Source organism: Talpa occidentalis, unplaced genomic scaffold (assembly GCF_014898055.3).
Source record: "Talpa occidentalis isolate TD23 unplaced genomic scaffold, MPIMG_talOcc4v2.1 talOcc4.19, whole genome shotgun sequence".
NCBI lineage: Eukaryota > Metazoa > Chordata > Mammalia > Eulipotyphla > Talpidae > Talpa > Talpa occidentalis.
The window spans coordinates 1,429,820-1,453,301 of record NW_023601962.1 but is presented as its reverse complement, the minus strand read 5'-3'; the positions used below and the strand labels follow the sequence as shown (position 1 = coordinate 1,453,301).

The 23,482-nt window shown below is 46.2% G+C and overlaps 1 long non-coding RNA gene across 3 annotated transcripts; it reads left to right on the top strand.

Moving 5' to 3' along the window:
* Positions 1–1,215: 1,215 nt before the first annotated feature.
* LOC129146223 (uncharacterized) lies at positions 1,216–22,651 on the top strand. Of its 3 annotated transcripts, none has more exons than XR_008552742.1 (3): positions 1,216–1,242; positions 11,487–13,479; positions 18,287–22,643. It is a non-coding gene; the product is annotated as an uncharacterized LOC129146223 (long non-coding RNA). The 3 variants fall into 3 exon arrangements; XR_008552743.1 differs by lacking the exon at positions 1,216–1,242 and having other exon boundaries at positions 9,531–13,479; positions 18,287–18,456; positions 20,000–22,651; XR_008552744.1 differs by lacking the exon at positions 1,216–1,242 and having other exon boundaries at positions 9,531–11,613; positions 13,081–13,479; positions 18,287–22,645.
* The last annotated feature ends 831 nt before the right edge of the window (positions 22,652–23,482 follow it).

Here is a 23,482-nt window from a genome sequence, read left to right as displayed (position 1 = left end):
CAGGTGGGTTAATATTATTATAGATTGCCCTTATGATACCTCCCTCAGTAAAAAACAAAAAACAACAACAAGGTGAACTTGACATTAACTGATATGCCACTGCTCTTCCTACACCTGCTTTATATCTGGACGACAATATTTTCACCCTTAGAAATTTTTCTATAACTGCAACAGAATTTTTAAGGCTTTCTTAAAAAAATTCTATGGTGGGCCGCCCTGGTGGGTGCAGCGGCTGAGCGGTGGGCTGCGAGGCTGCCCACAGCCTCTGCAGTGCCGCCGTTCGATTCCAGGCTGCTCCCCGCCACCGGAGGAGGCTCCCACATGGCATGCAGACCTCTCCTGTCGCCCGCTGCCCTTTGGTCCTTCGGTCCTTCTGTCTTTCTGTCTGCTCTGCTCCCCGCTCTGGCTCTGGTGAATTCTCTCACCCTCCGGTTGGATCCAGGGTCCCACATGGCGCGCAGACCTCTCCTGCCGCCCGCTGAGCCCTCAGCAGTGTATTACATCGGTCTGCCTGCCCTACTCCCCGCTCTGGTTCTGGTGAATACTCTCACCCTCCCCCGCTTCTGACTGTACCCAGTGCTTGTATAAATAAATAAATTTTTTTAAAAATTCAACTATTTCTTTAATACAGACACACACATATATGTATATCCCAAATGCTAATATCTAAATCCAGAGTCCCCGCAGATGGGCGACACCGACTTGTTCTCTTCTCCGAATGAGCGAGAACCCATTTCAGGGGGTTCTTGCCTCCACGTCATTCTATCTCCCCATCTTTCAGGGCTCTGACGCCCACACCACTCCTCGCCTGCTCCCCCCCTGAGCGGCCCCCCACGGCTCTCGGCTCTCCGGGCTGTGTCCCTCCTCGCCCGGCTGACCCACCCCTCGGCAGCGACTCGGTCCCCCCTGCGCCTCCCGCCGGCCCTGGCGCCTCCTCCGCCTGCCAGTGTCCCGCCTCGGCCGCACCGCCCCTCCGCCCACCAGGCCGCGCGCGCCGCTGCCCCGCCCCCGGCCCCCCCCCGCGAGCCTCTACGTCCTCGGCCTTGCCCCGCCCCTGCGCGTGACGTCCCGTCCCGCGCGCTGACGCCGCGGGAACGGCGGCGGGAGCGGAAGTGGCTGAGCCGCGGGCCTCCAGCGGCGCCCACCCTGGCGGAGCGGCCCGCGGGCCGAGGCAGGAGAAGCCCCGGGGGCAAAGCACAGGAGGCGGGGAAGTGCGGGAGACGCTGAACAGGTCAGGGGAAGGTGAGGACGTCTCCCTGCCCGCGGCTGACGGCCGAGCGTGAGTCAGGAACCCGGGGCGGCGGGCGGGCTGTGGAGAGCTCTGCGCGGTCATTTGGGTCCTGGGGGAACATGGGGGTCAGGACATTCCCGAGTGTGACCCTGAGGGTGCGCGGCGCCCCTGAATGAAGGCGCATCCCCCGTGTTTGCTCCCAGCACCTCCCTGCTGCACTGATCAACCTCCGGATGGGTTTTCTGGGCTCTCCGTTCTGTTCCATTGATCTGTGTGTTTTATCTCTGTGGACTTGGATATAATTTGGAGAATGTATTGTAACTTTTCTGGGGCTGACATCCCCCTCCCCACGCCAGGTCCAGCAGGCAAGAGGCAGAGCCGAGTCCCAGTCTCCTGGGGTGCAGGTTCTTACCCAGTAGGTTGCGTGGTGCCTGGGGCTCTGCATTTCTCACGGGGTCTGAGATGCTGCCCGTGCTGGGCCTGGGCCCACGTCTGAAGGGTGAGGCATCACTTACCTGTTGTGCAGCTGATGTGGCCATTCAGAGCCTGGAAGAGGGAACTTTGACACCTAGAAACTGCCTCATGAGGCGACTTCAGACTCCCTTGAATAGAACCAGGCTTTCCTGAGCCTTGAGTGACCAAGAGCCACACGGCTGCCACACTCTGGATACAATGTCTGCTTTTCAAAAATGGTTGTAGTCACCATTTCAGTGTATTGAAACCTGTGACTATCTCTTTATCACTAAAGGACACCCCTGAGATTCCCACAGCAAGGACAGCTGGATGCTATCACCAATGGGGATGGAAGGTCCTTCATGGGAAATCATCTGAGACACTGAGGGCCCATTCCTAAGCTCTTGAGGTCTTTTCTCTACTGATACCTGGCCCTAAGAGGATCTCTCCTGTATTAGAGCGTGAATAAGCCACACTCATTCACCTGGGAAGTGGACGTTTTGTCGATAATCAACTTTTTAATATTTATAATCTGTTAAACTGATATTACCTCCTCCATCATAAAATCCTTTTATGCTTGCTTTGGAGAGAAGTTGAACAGGTCAGGGAAGGGGAAAGAAATCGATGTTTATTGAGCACCTGCTGGAGATTACCTGACCCTGTGCAACAAGTCCATTACTTAAGTTATGTGATCTCACTGGTGGCACTGTAGAGACATTATTCCTACTCCGTAGTTGAGAATCCTAAGGTCCAAAGGAGACAGGAACTTGTGTTAAGATCATACAAATAAGGACGAAAGTCAGGGATTTTTGGACTACATATTTTTGGCCAAATCAGAGATTGTCAAATGAGGCTAATCTGGAAACCCCCTGAAGGCCAGCGGGAGGGGAGGAGTGTGGGCAACCCTGTCCATCCTCAGAACAGCTCCGTGGGTGTTGGACTTCCTCCTTCATAAGGAAAGAGCCTCAGGTTAAAATAAAAGTTTAGAAGAGTGGGCGGAGCAACATGGCGGCGAGGAGACGCTGCGAGTAAGATCTCCCATTAAAAAAAGTTAATAGGGAGGAAAAGCGGCAGGTCCCAGTGAGAACTGGGACACGGAAGATAAACGGACGACTCCAGCAAACTGCCCGAAGAAGAAAGTGGCCATAAAAGAGGACTAGAAGGGAGGGAAGCGCAGAACCCTGCTCCCCTCCCCCGCCCACAGAGGCAGCACTCTCCGACCGGCAGAGAGGAGGAAACAACAAACCAAAACGGCCAACAAGAAAAACGGACACAGCAAGCGGTACTGTGAGTGGAAAGGAACTATTGCAGCCACCACACCCCGTGAACGGGAGCTGAGGCGAACCCTGCAGGATCCGCCGCGGAGGTGAGCTCCAGGCGCCATTAAAGAGAGACCCCGCCCCCCAGGAGGAGACCAGCACCAGCACACAGCCCCGGCCGCCCGGTAAGCTTGCGCGAAAGTGGCGCGGATCCAGACCGGATCGCAGCTGCCCAGGTCCCGTGCCTGCGACCTAGGCTTGCGGGGAGACGGCGGAGGCCCTCCCTGAGTGAGCAGGAACAAGGCGCCCAGGCAGGGGAGCGGGATTCAAAAGGCGCCATTCCCGCGCCACTGATCTGGGCTACAGCCCGCGTCCTGGAACTGAGGGCTTTGGAACTGAGACCCGGGGCACGAAATTAGGGGCGTGGGTTCCCCACGACGGTGGGGCACAAGGCAGACACAGCACCCCAAAGCCGTTGAGGTGTACCCTACCATCCCCGCTCTGCTCCCTGTCCCACGGGGTGGAAAATCAGCTCCCCAAGGGCTCTAGGAGAGATCTCTGGCGCCACCTAGCGACTTGACCCCAGCACAGGCTACTGAAGGAGCTAGTGGCCAGCTGGGGAGTTAGCCCACACCTGGCTCCTTCCGAACAAGTAGTCTGAGCCCACAGGGAGAGCGAGCACCCACAGCCGGGGCAGACCAGGCGCGCAGAAGAGTGTGCCTGAGACCAGACGCGCAGGGAGTGTGTCCCACATCACCATTTTAGAACAGGGACATTTCTTCAGTAAAGACTACCTGCAGAAGGCTTCCTCAGGAGCCAGAGGTGAGCGGGGGAAGTTCGCCCACGCCAGACCCCCTCTGGCCTGCAGTCCAAGCCCAGAGGGGAGAAGGAACCCACCGCCGGGGCAGACCAGGCGCACAGGGGAGTGTGTCCCACATCGGCATTTTAGAACAGGGACCTTTCTCCATTAAAGGCTGCTTGAAACTGACAGATGACTCCTGGAAGAACCAGAGGGGAACAGAGAAGCCCACCCAAGATGCCGGCCAGTCCCAACAACACAGTGTCCCAACGCATACGGCAAATTAGAAAACAGACAGTAGGGAGGAGAAGAACCACACGCAACCTAGCAACTCTCCAGAGAAAAAGCACACCACCAAAAGAAAGCCAGCCCCCAGATTGCAAAGACAATAACTTGGAAGAATTTCTGAGCCTTCCAGAAAGAGAATTTAAAATTGCCGTGATTAAAAACTGACAGAAGTCATAAAGGAAAACAATGATAAGGGAAAAATAATCAACGATCAGAAGAATGCAATTGAGTCCCTAGAGAGGGAAAACAATGGTCAGAAGAAAGAAATTGAGTCCCTAAAGAGGGAAGTAAAAGAAATGCAGGAGATCAAAGAATTAATGGAGGAACTAAAAATTCTGGGAAAAGCAATGAAAGCAGAATAGATGAAATGGAAGAACGAATAAGTAATCTTGAAGACACAGAAATAAAAAGAACCAAAACAGAAAAGGAAAGAGAAGTACGAAGGAAAAAGAACGAAGAAAGACTTCGGGAACTATCTGACTCCATGAGGAAAGGAAATATAAGAGTTATAGGAATACCAGAAGGAGAGGAGAGAGATGTAGGAACAGAGAAAATATTCAAAGAGATAATTGAAGAGAACTTCCCAAATGTGAAGAAGGAGCTGAAAATTGATATACAAGAAGCAAGAAGAACACCAAACTTCCACGACGAAAGGAAAAATACAGCAAGACACATAATAGTAAAGCTCCCAAGAATCCAGGACAAGGAAAAAATAATGAAGCTGGCAAGAGGGAAGAAACAGATAACATTCAAAGGAAAACCAATCAGGCTGACATCAGACTTCTCCGAAGAAACACTACGGGCAAGGAGAGAGTGGAGGGACATAGTCAACAGACTCCAAGAAAACAGATGCCAACCAAGAATACTCTATCCCGCAAAGCTCTCCTTCCTCTTTGAAGAAAGAATATGGACCTTCCCAGACAAACAGAAACTCCGGTATTTCATTGCAACTAAACCCCCACTCCAAAAAATACTACAAGGAGTCCTAAAGCCAGAACCTCAGAGGGACGAATAACAATGAAAGAAGGCCAAAAAAAAGTTATTAAAAGAATAAATAAATAAAATCAAAGGAAAGACAAACACAATGGCAAATACAGATGTTAACATATCAATATTAACTCTAAATGTAAATGGACTAAACTCTTCAATAAAAAGACACAGAGTGGCAGCCTGGATTAAGAAACAAAACCCAACCTTTTGCTGTCTCCAGGAAACACATTTAGCTACAAAAGATAAAAATAGGCTCAAAGTTAAAGGATGGAAAACAATCCTACAAGCAAATGGACCAAAAAAGAAAGCAGGAACAGCTATACTTATATCAGATAAAACAGATTTCAAACTCAAAAAGATAAAAAGAGACCCCAATGGTCACTACATTATGATCAAGGGGACAATACTTCAAGAAGAAATAACACTCATTAACATATACTCACCAAACGAAGGAGCACCAAAATATATCAGACAACTGTTGTCCTCTCTGAAAACAGACATCAGAGAAAACACATACGTAGTGGGAGACTTCAACACACCACTATCAACAATGGATAGATCAACAAGACAAAAAATAAGTAAAGAAACCAAAGCTCTAAATAAGGACCTAGAGCAATTAGGCTTAACAGACATCTATAGAACACTAAACCCCAAAAAAACGGAGTACACATTTTTCTCAAGCGCACACGGATCATTCTCCAGGATCGATCACATACTGGGGCACAAGACAAACATCAACAGATACACCAAGATTGAAATCATATCAACCATCTTTTCTGACCATGAAGGCATCAAACTAGAAATAAACCATAAAAAGAAGGCAAGGAACTTTCCTACCTCATGGAGATTAAAAACCACACTACTGGAAGACCATTGGACTAATGAGGAGATCAAAGAAGAAATTAAAAATTTTTTTGAATTGAACGACAAGGAGGACATTAATATCCTAAATGTATGGGATGCAGCAAAAGCAGTAATAAGAGGAAAATATATAGCAATAGAAGCTCACATCAAGAAACAAGAAAGAACGCAAAGAAAACAACCTCATCTCGAAGCTCAAAGATCTAGAAAAAGAACAACAAAAAAACCCCAAAACCAGTAGAAGAAAAGAAATAATAAAAACCAAAGCAGAAATAAATGAAATTGAAACTAAAAAAACAATCCAAAAGATCAATGAAACCAAGAGCTGGTTTTTGAAAAAATCAATAAAATAGACAAACCCCTAGCCAGGCTCACAAAGGAAAAAAGGGAGAAAGCACAAATAAACAGGATCATCAATGAAAGAGGAGAAATCACAACGGACACAGCAGAAATCAAAAGAATAATCAGTAACTACTATGAACAGTTATATGGAAACAAGTTTAACAATCTAGAGGAGATGGACAAATTCCTACAACTCTACAATCACCCAAAGCTAGATAAAGAAGAAATAGAACACCTAAACAGACCAATTACAATTAGCGAAATTGAAATGGTAATAAAAAACCTCCCCAAAAACAAAAGCCCAGGACCTGATGGATTTACAAATGAATTCTACCAAACATTCAGAGACGAATTAGTGCCTATCCTTCACAAACTCTTCCAAAAAATTGAGAAGGAAGGGACAATACCAAACACGTTTTATGAAGCCAACATTACACTAATACCAAAACCAAACAAGGACAACACAAAAAAGGAAAACTACAGGCCAATCTCCCTAATGAACACTGATGCAAAAATCCTCAATAAAATTTTAGCTATCAGAATCCAACAAAGTATCCATAAGATAATTCACCACGACCAAGTTGGATTCATTCCAGGGGCACAAGGATGGTTTAACATCCGAAAATCAATCAACGTTATCCAACACATCAACAAAAAGAAATATAAAAACCATATGATAATATCAATAGATGCTGAGAAAGCTTTCGACAAAGTGCAACACCCATTCATGATAAAAGCCCTTGAAATTCTGGGGATACAAGGAACATACCTCAACATCATAAAGGCCATCTATGACAAGCCAACAGCCAGTATCATTCTCAATGGTGAAAAGCTGAAAGCAATTCCATTAAGATCTGGAACAAGACAAGGATGTCCACTCTCACCATTGCTTTTCAATATAATACTGGAAGTCCTAGCCAGGGCAATAAGACAAGAGAAAGACATCCAAGGAATCCAAATAGGAAAAGAAGAAGTCAAACTATCACTATTTGCAGACGATATGATATTATACATAGAGAACCCCAAAAACTCCACAGAAAAGCTAATTCAACTCATCAATCAGTTCAGTAAAGTGGCAGGATACAAAATCAACACGCAAAAAGTCAGTAGCCTTCCTATACACAAACAATAAATCTGAAGAAGAAGAAATCAAAAAAACCATCCCTTTTGTTATTGAAACAAAAAAAATCAAATATTTGGGAATAAATCTAACAAAAGAGGTAAAGGACCTATACAAAGAAAACTATAAAACACTGTTAAAAGAAATAGAAGAAGACACAAAGAAATGGAGAGACATCCCTGCTCATGGATTGGAAGAATAAAACATTATTAAAATGGCCATCCTACCAAAAGCAATATACAGATTCAATGCTATTCCAATCAAAATTTCAATGTCATTCTTCAAAGAAATAGAACAATTATTGATGAAATTCATATGGAATCACCCAAAACCCAGAATAGCCAAAGCTCTCCTGAAAAAAAAAAAAGGGAATGGAGGCATCAGACTCCCAGACTTCAAACTATACTACAAAGCCATAATCATCAAAACTGCATGGTATTGGAACAAGAACAGACATACAGACCAATGGAATCGAATAGAAAATCCAGAAATAAACCCACAGATTTATGGTCAAGTAATCTTTGACAAAGGAGCAAAGAATATGCATTGGAGCAAAGAAAGTTTGTTCAATAAATGGTGCTGGGAAAACTGGGTCGCTACATGCAAAAGAATGAAGCTTGACCACTACCTCACACCATACACAAAAATCAACTCAAAATGGATTAAAGAACTAGACATAAGACCTGAAACCATAAAATATATAGAAGGAAATATAGGCGAAACACTACGTGATTTGCACATCAAAGACATCTTTACAGACACATCACCCAAAGCAGTGATAGTGAAGGCAAAGATAAACAGCTGGGACTACATCAAATTAAAGAGCTTTTGCACAGCAAAAGAGACAATAACAAAAACAAAGAGAAACCCCACCAACTGGGAGAACATTTTTGCACCCAACACTAATGATAAAGGACTGATCACAAAAATCTGCAAAGAGCTGATGAGACTCAACAACAACAAAGAAAATAATCCAGTCAAAAAATGGGCAGAAGAGCTTAAAAGAAACTTCTCTGAAGAGGAAATGCAAATGGCCAACAGGCATATGAAAAATGTTCAACATCACTTGTCATCAGGGAAATGCAAATCAAAACTACCATGAGATACCATCTTACACCAGTGAGAATGGCACATATTAAAAAAACTAGCAACAACAAATGTTGGCGAGGGTGTGGAGAAAAAGGAACTCTTCTGCACTGTTGGTGGGAGTGCAAACTGGTCCAAGCACTGTGGAAAACTGTATGGAGATTTCTGGACTTACTAAACATAGAGCTTCCATATGATCCAGCAATTCCACTCCTAGGTATTTACCCAAAGGACACAGAAACATCAATTCCAAAGAACACCTGCACCCCTATGTTTATAGCAGCACTGTTTACAATAGCTAAGCTTTGGAAACAACCCAAATGCCCAAAAACAGATGACTGGATCAAGAAGATGTGGTACATATATACCATGGAATATTACTCAGCATTCAAAAAAGATAAACACATGCAATTTGCAGCAACATGGATGGCGCTGGAAGGGATCATGCTCAGCGAAATAAGCCAAAAGAAAAAGAAAAATACCGGATGGTCTCACTCATAGCAGGAATCTAGAAAACTTAAATAAGGGACCAGGAAAATGAATAACTATAAGAAAGTGAAAATCAAAATCAACAAAAAACTATGAACCAGAGACACTTTTAGGGGGGCGGGGGTGGGAGGGGAGGGATTGGGGTCAGAATGGGGGGGCTGCAATTTTATGGGGAATATAACAATAAAATTTATTAAAAAAAAAAAAAAACTAATCAGGAGTTAAAATAAATAAATAAATAAATAAATAAACATTTTTAAAAAACTAAAAAAAAAAAAAATAAATAAAATAAAAGTTTAATGTATCATTGTGTTACATGCAGATGCTGTCTTTAATGTTGCACATGATTTCCTTAATAGTTTTAGAAATAGCTCTAATCCCAAATGTGATTGGTACTCACAGGAGACTGCATTTCAAAATAGCCTTTTCTGTAATTATTCCCATACAGCAGATTTAGCTGCTGTACCTACCAGAAGGAATTCCTGGAAATATAGAACAGCTGATAAGAAAGCAATGCCTCAGCAGTGCCTGCAGTATTATTCAGGATAAGACCCCCCCCCTTTGACTGTTAAAGATTTGATCTATGTCATCTATACAAGTGGGAAACACTAGAAGCAGTGACTGGTGTCCTCAGGATGTTGGTATTCACGGTGATTGTTTTGTTATTCATGTTTCCTCTGTTGATAAGTTTTTCAGTGAACTTGTATCATTTTGTGATTAGATTTTAAAAAGGTTATTTACATAGTCCTAAAGTTTAGATTCTTGCACATTGCTCTTAGTAATTTTCAGTATTGAAGAGCACACATCCATTCTCTGAAACAATCTCGATTATGTTTGTTATTCCAATGAACCGAATGTGAAGTTGAGTGTGAAGATGTATGTCCTACTTTAACAAAATGCTCTGGAGAGCGAGGCAGCACTCCCGCCTGCCTGTGACTGTGCAGGTGTTTCTTTTCACAGACCTTTGGCGTTTTCAGCTCTCTCTGCCCGCTGGTGTCTGTGCACTGTCCTGTACTTACCTTCACTTTTAAATTGTGCTTTGGATATAACAAAATGCAGAACAATTCTCTGGAGATAAAAATAGGTCTATTTCATCCTGATACATGTTCTTAAACATATTGTGGCAAGCGTTTCTCTATCCCAGCACCAGCTGTGATCACCTCCTATCTTCATTAGGTTTGCCATAGTGGGGGTAGGGCCAGCTCCAAACAGCAGCCTTAGTAAAATACATTTCTTTGCTTTAATAGGTGTACTTATATTGCACCAAATAAAAGGTGGTGCAGGCACACCTTGAAGATATTGTTGGTTCATTTCCAGAATACCACGGCAACCCTAATATTGCATAAATAAAGTCATTACTTTTTTGTTGGTTTCCTGTTGTGAGTGAAAATTGTTTGCTCTATAGTGTCGTCTATTAGGTATGCAGTAGTATTTTGTCTAACGGGAAAATAGCCTAATTAGATATCACCGAGACATGAGGTGAACATATGTTTTTTGGGAAATGGTGCTGCTGGACTTAGCCCAGTCCAGGTTGCCACACACCTTCAATTTGTGAAAAGCAGTATCTGATAAAGCAAAGCAAGCAGGATGGGGTGTGCCTTTATAGACACATCTGAGAACAATCCTTTGGGTTTTAATAAAGTATACACATCTGGATAAGTGGACTTCAATTTAATGATGATGTTTATATGTAACTATTTTTTTTCAGCAGTTATGTCAGCACAGGAGTGTGTGTATTCTTTTCCATGATAGAAAGTACGCTGAACACTCAAGGTAGTGAACAAGGGTTAGCTAAATGCCTGCAGTCTGCCAGGGACTGGGCTATACACAAAGCCTCTTTAAAATTTATTGTGGTCTTTTAAAAATGTCAAAAACTTATAGCTATCATTGGTTGAATCTCAGTTGTAAGTAGAAAATAGGGAGTTTAGTTTTTATTATGCTATTGAACAGCTACAGAGGAAGCACATATGACTTGGCTTCTGCCTAAATTCTTCCCCAGGCTGTAAATCCATGTGTCTGCAGTGAAGTAGCCAGTACTCCCTGCCACCACACTCTGATCCTTTTGCTCCCCAAACTGGACATTACTGTTGACATTTGGGATCATGGTACCATTGCTGTGCTTTATTGTTTTGAATCACTGGTGTTTTGTTATTTATCTTTTTAAAACACTTATTTATTATGCACAAAAGATCTAGGGCACAGGCCAGAGAAGCAGGGGGTGGGAGGACTCACGAGAGACAGAGCGGGGAACAGAACAGGCAGACCAATTGAAATACACAGCTGAAGGTAGCAGCGGGTGAGACAAGAGAGGTCTGCCTTGCCAGGTGGGACACCCGCTGGCCGGCCGGGGATCAAACTGGGGCTGTGGGGACTGTAGACCCCCTCATAGTGCGGTGCTCAACCTCCAACCCCCTGTGCCACCAGGGTGGCCCTAGATTTATTTTTTTAATATTTTATTTTATATAATTCTTACAACATTCCTATTTTTATTTTTATTTATTTATGCATTTTTATGCATACAAGAACTCTACCAATTTCTAATTCAAAGTTTGCTTTTTTTGTTTAAAGATTTATTTTTGTGTAGAAGACCTGGGGTGCAGGCCAGCAGTGTCGGGTGATGAGAGGATTTACCAGTGACAGAGTGGGGAGCAGAACAGACGAATATACTGAAATACACTGCTCAGGGGAGCAGCAGGTAAATACAGGAGAGGTCTGCTGTGCCCTCTGTGGGTCAGCTCCCTGACTGGGGATTGAACTTAGGCCATATTGTGGGCCATTGTGGTGATAATGGTGAGACTTAAGCCCTGGTCTACCAGGGAGGCCCTCAAAGTTTGTTTTGATGTTGAGTAAGCATAATTATTTGTTGAGCTCATTTAATGTTACAGAATACTAATACAGATGTTCCAAAGTTAGTTTGGAGGGCCTCCCCGGTGGCGCAGCGGTTGAGCGCTGGGTTGCAAAACTGCCCGCAGCCTCTGCAGCGCTGGTTCGATTCCAGGCTGCTCCCCGGCCACCGGAGGAGGCTCCCACATGGCATGCAGACCTCTCCTGTCGCCCGCTGCCCTTTGGTCCTTCGGTCCTTCTGTCTTTCTGTCTGCTCTGCTCCCCGCTCTGGCTCTGGTGAATTCTCTCACCCTCCGGCGCTTCTGACTGTACCCAGTGCTTGTATAAATAAATAAATAAATCTTTAAAAAAAAAACAACTGTGGCTCTTAGAACTATAACATCAATTTAAAAAATAAAAAGTTAGTTTTGAAGGTGCACAAAAAATATTTTCATTATGGATCTGATGGTGGGTATTGTCTCAGGGGGCTTGTAAATGTTATCTCTGAGACCTGAGGAATTGGTCTTACTCTTTAGATGCAGACTTTACTATTTGAGGCCAATTGAAAAATTGGCATCTTTGATAGAATGGAAGATATAGTGATCATTTAATTTTACATTAAATAATTTAGAATATTATAATAGCTAATACTCAGAATCATCTGGAATAATTGGAAAGCTGAGTCTGTGTGGGAGACTGTGGCATTATTTTCTCTCTGAGTCCAGGATAATGTATGTGCTATTGCTCGGAAATCCTCAGTGGCCACTTTGTTTTGGTGGGTTTCGAGTGAACCTCCTCTGCTGTTTGTTCCCAATATTTGGTGTTGAGTTTTCATGGTTTCCATATTGTGGAAAATAAGCTAAGGTCATACATGTAACAACACTAAAAGTAGCCTTTCACTTGGGTCTGCAGGTAATGAATTTTATAGAACAACTTGTAGGGTGCTTATTCATCATTAGTGTACATGGAAAGATGGTGACATTTGCAGTGGCAGGTGCCTGTTTTCCTTAAGTCCTGGAAGAGAACAAGAAGAATCTTTACAATTCAAAGATTATAGTTTATGGATCAAGAATTTTTATACAACCTAAGCAGGCTGAGGTCTGAGCATCCCTAACATACAAATGCTACGTCCATGTTCAGGGGAGATCGTCTTTTCTGTTCGCAGTGTATCTGGGTTTTTCTGCTGAAATGAGTAAGTCTCATGTGGCCCTGTGTGAACCACCGATACTAAAGAATCTGTAGACGGTACCTTAGTTAGGATTGCAGGAAGATCATCAAGGGTTAGAACGAGTGATCATTGTGTATGGTTCACTTCAATGTCTGTAATGAAACCTTGCAGGCTTCACTGATTAGGGATGAAGAAGATTGTGGCTGACACCCCAGGATGCCAAAGCTGCTGCAGCCGGTGTGCTCATGAACAAAAGGGCACTGAGAAGCCAGTGTCTTGTCTTAAGTACCTTCCTGTGTGGAACTCAGAACCCCAAGGAAACAGGTGAGTGTCTGAGTTGATGCCTGGTGAGCAGCAGACCAGGTCAGCTTGCCAAGGAGCGGCCCTCAGCCGTGTTCCTCTGACACCTTGGGATCACAGAGCTGTAAGCATGAGGCAGCTCTGGAGCTGTGGCTGCCTAGGCCTTTTCCTATCAGAATAGCATCTGACAATCATATTATTTACTCTCTCAATGACCTCTTTTTGAAGTGTGCTTGCCTGCCGTGCAGAAGCTCTTTGCTATGCTATGAGGTGAGTGTGTACCTTGATTCTTCCATCCACTCAAAGATCAGGTGGGCACTGCTGACCCCTCTCCCCTGGGGTGGCCACTTCCTAGTCCTGCCAGTTGCAACCTGAATCTATTCAACAGTATTGAGCAATACGTTCTTATTTCTGAAATGCCACATTAGATATATAAAATTATCAATATTTATATACAAAGAAAAGTGATAGAATTTGTGATTACTGAATAGTCTAAGTCGTCAGACTCATCCAGATACTTCTTTTACATCTGAGAGAAATGTGTACTGTTATGGAACATCAGATGAAATCCAGCTGTACTTTAATCCCATTTCAATCTATCCTCACAGAAAATATTGACTCTTTTTTTTCCTGCAGACATGCAGCTGTCAACTATCCAACTATGGGTCTAGATTTGCATTACACTTTTATTTCCTACCTGTTCCTTTTCATCTATAACACTTGTCCCATGAAACAGCTTTCACTGTCTGAATATGAAGGCAGGAAGTGCGGTGTCATCAAACCTGTTGGATAATGTTCATGGGCACAACAAATAATATTGGCTAAATTTAAGGGGATGTATTTCTGTTTTTAGAAGTGGTAAAATCACTACTTATCGCCATGCGTTGTTAATGTCATAGTTATCATTCCAGTAAAAATTTCATTTCATACCAAGATGTATGACATTCTGCCCCACCCCCCCAAGTAAAGTCTTTAACACATTGAAATACCCACAAAGTATGTGCACTGGATTGAAAAGTAGGTGAAGTTACAGAAGCTCCTAGGGAGATACATAGACTGGGATCTCTGGAAATCTTAAAGATTTGTAAGCAATAGCAGAGAGTATATATATTGTAAGGATTAGTGAAGACCCACAAGATTGTGGTGATCATTAAATCCAAATGCAACAGTTCAACAGAATAAAACATTATTTCTTATGAATTCCTTCTTAGAACAGTTCTCTTGAACCATTTTTTTCCTGCTTGGTCTTATAAGAATACTAGCAACCTCTGGCTCACAGATCAACTATCCTAGATAATATCATAGTATATTACATCAATTCTTTGGATGTGGACTAAGAGGTCATTGAGAAGGAACATGAGCTTCTTATCATGTAACATCTGATACTTCTTATCAGGTAACATCTGTCACATTTGTTCACTTTGTATTGGGAAGAACGAGTCACATGATCACTCATAACTGCACAGGAACTGGGAAAGCTACTTTTGCATCACTAATTTCAGGCTGTAACTATTATGGAATTGAAAAAGGATTTATAGGTAGCTTCTTGTCTTTAATATAGAGAAATATTGCTATTCAATTGTTCTGAACGTAAGAGGGTGTTTTTGTTGCAGGTTTTGTGGGTTTTTTTGGTCTGTTTATATTTTGCCTGCTCAATTTTCTGGCCAACTAGGTACATATAAAGCCCCCAAATGCAAATTAACTCATATTGGGAACAACAGAATGAAATAAATCTGCAAAAACAAGGTCAGCATAAAGAGCTCATCTCACTAAACAGAGGAAAGAATTGAACTCAATATTCTATATCCATGTAGAAAATGCTTGAATTAAGATGAATGCTTGAATTAATGCTTGAATTAATAAGGTGAACAGATTTTTGACTTTGAGATTCATGTAACATTCACAGTGATGATAGCCTAAAATGTCATTTATATTTGACTGCCTTACAAAGACCCTTTATATTTTTGTGTACAATGAATAATACTCTCAATTCTGAATCTCATAGGAACATCCAGGGAAGTGAAATAATGCCCCAGGCAAACATGCATGAAATTAATTAGCATCATAGAGTAAATGCCACATTTGACCTTATATGGTGGCAGCCCTGTATGAGTCACTGAAATGGCTTTAAAATGGAAATGTTTGCTGGTAGCCCCTGACGTATTCATCTTTTTCTCCCAGTAGAAATACTCAGTGAGTACAAAGGAGATTATTTTTTTTTAAGATTTATTTATTTATTTATATAGGCACTGGGTACAGTCAGAAGCACGGGAGGGTGAGAGAATTCACCAGAGCCAGAGCGGGGAGGAGAACAGGCGGGCTGAGGAAGTACACTGCTGAGAGGAGCAGCGGGCGGCAGGAGAAGTCTGTGCAGTATGTGGAACCCTCCCGGCGGCCAGGGATCGAACCAGCACTGTGGAGGCTGCGGGCAGCTTGGCAACCAGCGCTCAACCGCTGTGCCACCAGGGGGGCCCACAAAGGAGACTATTTTACAATAGTATACACATTCATTTCACAAAGCAAAAGGAAAGTAAGAGGGATCATTTGCATGTCTGGACCTGGGATTTCTTGCATAGCACTCCAACAATAAACAAAATTCTTGCCAGGTCCCCATACCAAAAGCTTTCCCTATGGTCCTTGTGCCCCAGAAGATGAGTGATCTTGGCTCTCTTTTCCTTATATAATAATTTTCTTCTTTTCTGGATTTATTGGACTGCTTTCTATGGAAATTTTCTTCTTTCTCCAATTTCTCTCTCTCTCTCTCTAGTCTATAGGTAGAGTGTACCAATGATGTTCCTGATGCTGGTTTTCATGGAAAGTCTTGTAGAGTTATCCTTTTAGAACGCTCAGGTAACCACACCAGGATGAGGCCCAGATCCTAGCACCTCTTAACAAGTTTCTGTCATGGACCGTGCATATGTGGGGATGGACCCGACTTACATTTCTGGAGGACTGTAGTGCAAGGAGAGGATGAAATAACGTATTCAGAATAGAGATAAAATATACGGGTCACAAATATCCTAACCTGCAGGATTCTCCTACAGAGACAAGAGAGTAAAAATGTTCTGCCCAGACAAACAAAAGCTGAAGAAGTGGTCCACTAACAAATCTTCCCTGAAAGAAATGTTAACAAGAGATCCCCTGTATAATTTGAAGAGAAAAGAAAAAAGAAAAAGCTGAGCAGGGAAATAGAACCAGAAAACTAAAGTGAAAGTGGCAGTAGAAGATCCTCTATAGAGCTCACCAATCCAAAGGCAGAGAGAGGCCAGCCTCGGTTCAGGAAACAAAACCCAAGATTGCACAGTCCCCAGGAGACCCTTCTGACCCCCCAAAATAAACACAGGCTCCCGGCTGAAGGCTGAGTATTACACCAAACCACGGAACAGACTCAGGGATGTCAGAGTCTGGGCCAAAGTATATTGTGCTGCACCATGATGTGCAACAAGAAACATTCTATGTGGAGCCGAGAGCCTTCATTTTTCTCACAATATATTTTGAATAGCAGCTGCTTTGTAATGTTTGCAATAGGATCCATGTCAGGATCTGCAGGTAAATGATGTTTTAGTCATGCTTTTATTTTACTTATTTTTTTAAAGATTTATTTATTTTTATACAAGAACCAGGGTACAGGCCAGATGCACTGGAGGGTGAGAGCATTCACCGGAGACAGAGCGGGGAACAGAACAGGCAGACTGACGAAATACACACTGCTGAGGGGAGCAGCAGGCAAGACAGGAGAGGTCTGCCGCGCCATGTGGGAGACTCGCCGGCCGGCCAGGATTGAACCAGCGCTGCAGAGGCTGCGGACACCTTCACAGCATGGCTCTCAACCACCTGCGCCACCAGGAAGGCCAATTTTTACTTATTTTTTAAACAGATTTCTTTACTTATGAACACAAGAGCTGGGGTGCAGCCAGAGGTGCGGGGGTGGGGGCAAGGGGATTCACCAGAGACAGCGCGGGGAACAGAGCAGGTGAACTGCCTGAAATCCACTGCTGAGGGGAGCAGCGGGGAGACAGGAGAGGTCTGCGGCGCCCTATGGGTCACCTTCCTGCCTGGGGATGTGATGTTGGCACCAGATGATGTGACGAGTCCCTTCACGGTCGCCAAAATGTTGTAGGTGTAGAGTGCGTGCGGGTCCTGGGGGTCACTCTGGGAAAGGTGCCCCCAGAGCTCCCGTTCCAGCGGGACACAACGAGTTCCCCAGCCACGTTTCTCCATGAGACAGAGACACTAGTTACATTAAAGGGCAGATTTAGGGCCTTTCCTGGTGGCGCAGCGGTTGAGCGCTGGGCCGTGGTGCTGCCTGCAGCCTCTGCAGCGCCTGTTCGTTCCCTGGCCGCTGGCGAGGGTCCCACAAAAAAACAGGGCAGATTTATTAGGGAAAGGGAAAGGGACAGGTTTTGCTGAGAGAGGCCTGCATGGTTGCAGGCGGGCGGCCTTGACAGGTCACAGCAGGCAGGAGGCTGCTGCCCTACAGAGAGAGAGTTGATGAGAAGAGGCACCTGCATAGTCACGGGTGGGCAGAGGGATGGCTGCCTTGAGCCCGTGCAGAGACTGCTCTGATACAGCCCTTTTCTCTTTGGGAGGGTCACTCCTCCATGGAGTGGCTGTTTGTTGCTGATGTCAGGTAACAGGCAACACTAGAAAGGGACCAGAGATTCCAGGGTGGGCCCCATCTCCATATCCTTCCCCTCAGGCCTGTGCGCCACTCCCTAGAGCTTCGGATCCTGCTCAGGTGTCCTGCCCTGTGACTAGGCACTGGCGCCTAAGGGTCTGACCTCCACAGCTGGGTTAATGGTCCTGTTATTCCCCTCGACCCCCACCTCCTTGCGTGAGTCAGGTTTTAGTCGCGTGAGGCCTCCTTTCCAGTCTTTCCATCAGATGGAACTCGAGCTGCAGAGGCTGCGGATGGCCTCACAGTGTGGTGCTTAACCCCTGCACCATCAGGGAGGCCCCACGCCTTGCTTTTATGTCAGCTTCAGGTAAGGGGATTTTTAACAACGATTAAAAAAAAATCTTTCCCAGAAATTCAAGCAACCTTGTTTGCTGTTTTAATGACTTGTGGATATTTTAGGGTCTGGCTGTGGCAGACACTGTCAGTGAAAGGCTGGGAGTCGCGGAGCCTGCAACAGACCCGCCTGTGCCTCCTGCCCTGGAGTTATGTTGGGACAAGGCCTGGGGGTGGACTAAAAGTTTCAGGGAGTGACTGGCCAGGAGCCTGACTTGTGCCCCTCAGATGACCAGGTGAGCTCTTAGAAGTCTCCTGCTTCTCTACTCCCTGCTTGCTTCAAGTTGTAAATGTGCCCCTTCTGGGGCCATGGGTGCTCTGTCACCCAATGGCTCAGGGCTCGGACTTTGGAAAAAGATCACCTCTGGGCCTGCGGGATAAATAAAGATGAATTTTTTCCATAACCTCTTACAATCTAAAAATCAAAAGGTAGAAGGTCCTAACTCAATGCAAATAAAGCGAGGTGTGTTAAGAATTGTATTTAAAACAGGACCTCCCCTGGTGGCGAAGGTGGTTGTAGGTGGTTGAGCGCAGCGCTGTGAAGCTGTCTGCAGCCTCTGCAGCACCCGTTCGATCCCGGCTGGCCGGAGTGGGTCCCACGTGGCGCAGCAGACCTCTCCTGTCATGCCTGCTGCTCCCCTCAGCAATGTATTTCAGTAGATCTCCCTGTTCTGTTCCCCACTCTGTCTCTGGTGAATCCTCTCACCCCCCACATCTCTGGCCTGTACCCCAGTTCTTGTGTGCATAAATAAATAAATCTTAAAAGATTATTTATGCACTCAAGAACTGGGTTGTAAGCCAGAGATGGGGGTTGTGTTTGAGAGGATTCACCAGAGACAGAGTGGGGGGCAGAACAGGCAGACTGACTGAAACACACTGCTGAGGGGAGCAGCGGGGAGACAGGAGATGTCTGCTGCACCATGTGGGTCAGCTCCCTGGACAGGGATGGTACTCGTGCTGCAGTTGCTGGTGCTGGTGCTTTATAGTGCAGCGTCCTAACCCCTCGCGCCCACAGGGAGGTCCCTCTCTACTATTCTTTTTTTTTCCCTTTTTGTTGTAAAGGCAATGAACGAGTCACAGGGAGAAGCTTTGTTATACAAAATTTTGTTTTATGAAATATCCAGGCCCCATTCATTATTTTTCCTGCATCTCTTGTAGACAAAGACAACTTTCTTGTATTTGTAAGCTGGAAGGGCTCAGACTTTGAAGGAGTGTCTTGTTTTCACTTTTATTTTTAATTGAAGCTATATACAGCTGTGGATTAAACAGAATAAATTTCTAAATTTAAAAATGAAGAATAGGGGCAAAAGTTGTTTATTTGGGTTGAAAAGCTAGCCGGAGCACAGGTTCAGGCTAGAAAGCCAAACACCCTCACTAAAAAAAAAAAAAAAATGAGGTGACCTTGACGTGAACTCCCATCACTGCTGCTCTGCCCTTGCCTGTGTGACTAGCGGGAGACCATGTTTCATCCTAAAATGTTTTTCTGTAACTACATGGAATTCTTCAGCCTTTTAAAAAATTACTTTCCCCTGCCAAGGAGCAAGGAGGTCATTTTACCAATGGAGTTTCCATCAGCTTCTGTTACTGGTCCTGATAATGATAGGGAGTTGTGTATATTATAGAAAATGTGAAGAGTAGAATAAAATAGGATGAACTGTATCAAAAAGTATTCTTATGACTTAGTACATTTCCTTCCTAGTTTTTCCCCTATATTGGCACTTGCCTGTGTAGAAGGTGGGAAGTAGCTTGATAATTATAAAATGAGCTTCCATTAAATAGGTCAAGGAATGTAAAGTCACATCATCGCATGATCTTCGTCCATAAAGAAGCCCCTATATGGCTGTCACCCATTTTTTCTTGGCTCTTCACTACATATCCTGGTATGTATCACTGCATGTATCATTAAACCTGATTTTAATTTTGTCTGGTATTGAATATTTAAATAAATTAAATCCTGTTATGTTTCTGTCTTGAATGTCACTCAACAGTATGAAGGCAAGACTAGTCCACATTTTGGATGCAGCTTGAGGCTTTTATTTGCACTTCTGTGTAATATTCCACTCGATGTACAGTTGGTTTACATTGTGTTCTACTCACACATAAGGGTTAAGGAGAGTGTGCTTACATCATCGCTAAAATTTTATATTCTACTTCATCATTTAACACTGCACTATAAGTACTGTCCACAGCATTAAAAACTATTCAGTGTTACTGTATCTATCCAGCCTTTACATTTAATTTCGTGTATATTGGGGTTTTTAAATTTAGTTTCCAATCATTTTACTGTAAATAAAGTGTTCTCTGAATTTGAACAGTTCTTTAGGTCATTTCCAAAAAAAAATTACTATTTACATTAAACATTCAAGTATTTTAAATTCAAAGTTCCCTGCAGAGGGGTTGTGAACTTACTTCTCAGGAATAGTAAGGACAGATTTCCTAGTCTCACTAACATTTTAGTCTATCCGGTTTTCCTCTTCAAGGCTCTGGACACACAAGCCCACCGTGCTCTACTGCTCCTGCCTCTGCGCCGGGCCCGCCCCTTCCCCGTGGGCTGTCATGGCTGTTCCCTGCGCCACAGGCCACTCGACTCTGCCCCACAGGCCCCCTTCGTGGTACCCGAGCTTGGCCACCTGGGCCTTTCCTTCCCTTTGGCCACTTGTCAGGGATTTGCTGTCTCGCCACTGATGGCCACCAGGCGGCGCCCTCCCCCGTTATTTTTCACATGGTCCTCACCGCCCTTTCTATTGCCTGAAACACACCGCTGCATCTTATTCACAGTCCAGTCCGTACATTATCCCGTGCTCAGCCGCGCCACCTCATTCCTCCTCCCGCTTCCCGCCTTACTCCATCTTTCTCACCCCTGCTGGCGCTTTACCTTACCCATCCCACTGCCATCATCATTCTGAGTTTCCCCCAACTTATCCCTCTGGGTCACAAGGCGGCGCCACCCGCGCCACCCGCGCCTTCATTACGCCGGGGGGAGCCGCTCTTTGCGCAGCCACTTCCAGTCCGCCGAATTTCAGACCGCGATTTCCACGAGGCGGCAACATTAGTTCCTCTGCTTCTTTAATGTGCCCTTGGGAGCCGCTCTTGGCGCGGCCTCTCGCGTTCTGCCTGGTGCACCCTGGGAGTCTCAAGAGTGATGACGTAATTGCCGAGGGCGCATTTAAAGGGTACATACAGCAAAGGGCTGACAAAGGACCTGCCAGAGGCCTGAAAGCGCCGCTGGCCGCGCCGGACAATGGCGGGAGCTGGGACAAGTGAGGCCCGCGACGCGACGCGACGCAGGGGGAGGGCGGGAGGCTTGAGCAGGACAGCGGGACAGAACAAAGGATGGCAGGAGAGGAAATCTGTCCTCACCATTCCTGAGAAATAAGTTCACAGCACCTCTGCAGGGAACTTTGAATTTAATATATTTACCCTTTTTTAAAAAAAGATTTATTTATTAATGTAAATAAATTAACAGGCCAGATGTGCGGGAGGGGGAGCGGATTCACCAGAGACAGCGGGAAGCAGAGCAGGCAGCCTGACGACACACACGGCTGAGGGGCGCAGCGGGGAGACGGGAGGGGTCTGCGCGCCATGTGGGCTGCTCCGAGGCCGGCGGGCTCGACCCGGCGCTGCGGCGGCTGCGGACAGCTCCACAGGCTGTGCTCAAGCCGCTGCGCCACTGGGGAGGCCCTAAAATACATTTTCAATGGAAATAGTAATTTTAATTTTGGAAATGAACTAAGGAAATGATTTCAAATTCCGATAAATCTTTATGTGTAAAAATGTTCAATAACACTTTATTTACAGTAAAATGATTCGAAACTATCCAAATAAAAACCCCCAATATACACAAAATTAAATATACAGTAACACTGAACAGTCTTTAATGACGTGGAAAGTCCTTCTATTAGTGTTAAATGTTGAAAGTGGAGAATCCTGGCAGTGCTGTGATCCCACCACAGAAGAAACATGTTAATGACACACCCTTAACACCGCAGGGAGTGTCAACAGTCCAGCCGCGTCCGAAATGTGGACTCGTCTTGCCTTCACACTGCTTAGTGACATCCGGCACAGAAACAACATGATTAATTTAAATATTAAACATCACACAAAGTTAAAATCACATGTTAATGATACACACACACACACACACACACACACACACACCCCAGCTGCCACACCCGGGCACCCGCTCTGCCCTTCCGCTGCTGGGCCTGGGGCGGGAGGGGGCTCAGCCCCGAAAGCTTACAACGTGTGCCCCAAACGCCCCCCTAACCCTGCGGGAGTGAAAACGGCCCGCGGGACAGAGGGGAGCCCGCCCCGGGGCGCCCTCAGGGTCCCGAGGAGCCGGGAGCGAGCCGCGGGGGTCACGCTCAGGGACGGGCCCGCCCGTGTGCTCCTCCCGGGCCCAACATAAGCCCCGGAGCCCCCGCATCCAGCCCTTCCCCGCCGGCCCGAGGCCCCTGCGCGTGGCCTGGTCCTCGCCTCGCCCGCCCCACCCGGTGTCCAGGCCTCCTGCGCGCCCCACCTGGCGTCTGTCTCGGGACGCCCTTGGACACCCCGTTCCCTTCCCGAGAGCTCGCGCCCCAAAGCCCGGTCTCCCGACGGCCGCGGGTCTGGCCCTGGGGAGGCCGCGTCCCGGGAGCGCGTCCTGCCCAGCGCGGCCCTCGGAGTCCAGGACCCTGCGCTAGGGTGGGGCTCCGGGGAGGGGCTCCCCTGCCTTCCGGGCTTGGGGGGGGTCACGAGCCTCCCAGCCCCCACTACCGGCCCCGGAAACTTGGGCTGAGGGCGTGGCTGCTCCCTCCCCCGACGCAGCGCCTGCCTGGCCGAGGAGCCTGACCCGCCCGCCCCTGGCGCATCTGGGGCGCGAGCTGCGCAGTTTATCAGGCCCCTGCGCCCCTTGCGCCCCCCAACATGACCTGGTGACTGTGCCGAGAGCCTGTGCGCGCCCACGGCCCTTCCCTGCCCTCCTCCCCCGCCTGGGGGGTACCGCCCACAGCCCTTCCCTGCTCCCCTCGCCCCTCCTGAGCCTGGGGCGTCCCGCGTACTTGCTCAGGCTCCGGCCCCACTAGTGGACTCGGTGTGGGCGGAGGGCGGCGGCTGCGCTCGTGTCCGTTAGTCTGTCTCGAGGGTGACCCCGGCCCGCCGGTGGCCTCGTCTCGTCAGTGGAGGCCCGCGGGGACCCCGGGGCTCGCCGGGGAAGACATTTCTCGGCGCAGACGCCGCGCTTCCCGCGTGGGCCAGTCCCTGAAGGCGCCGCCCCGTCCCCAG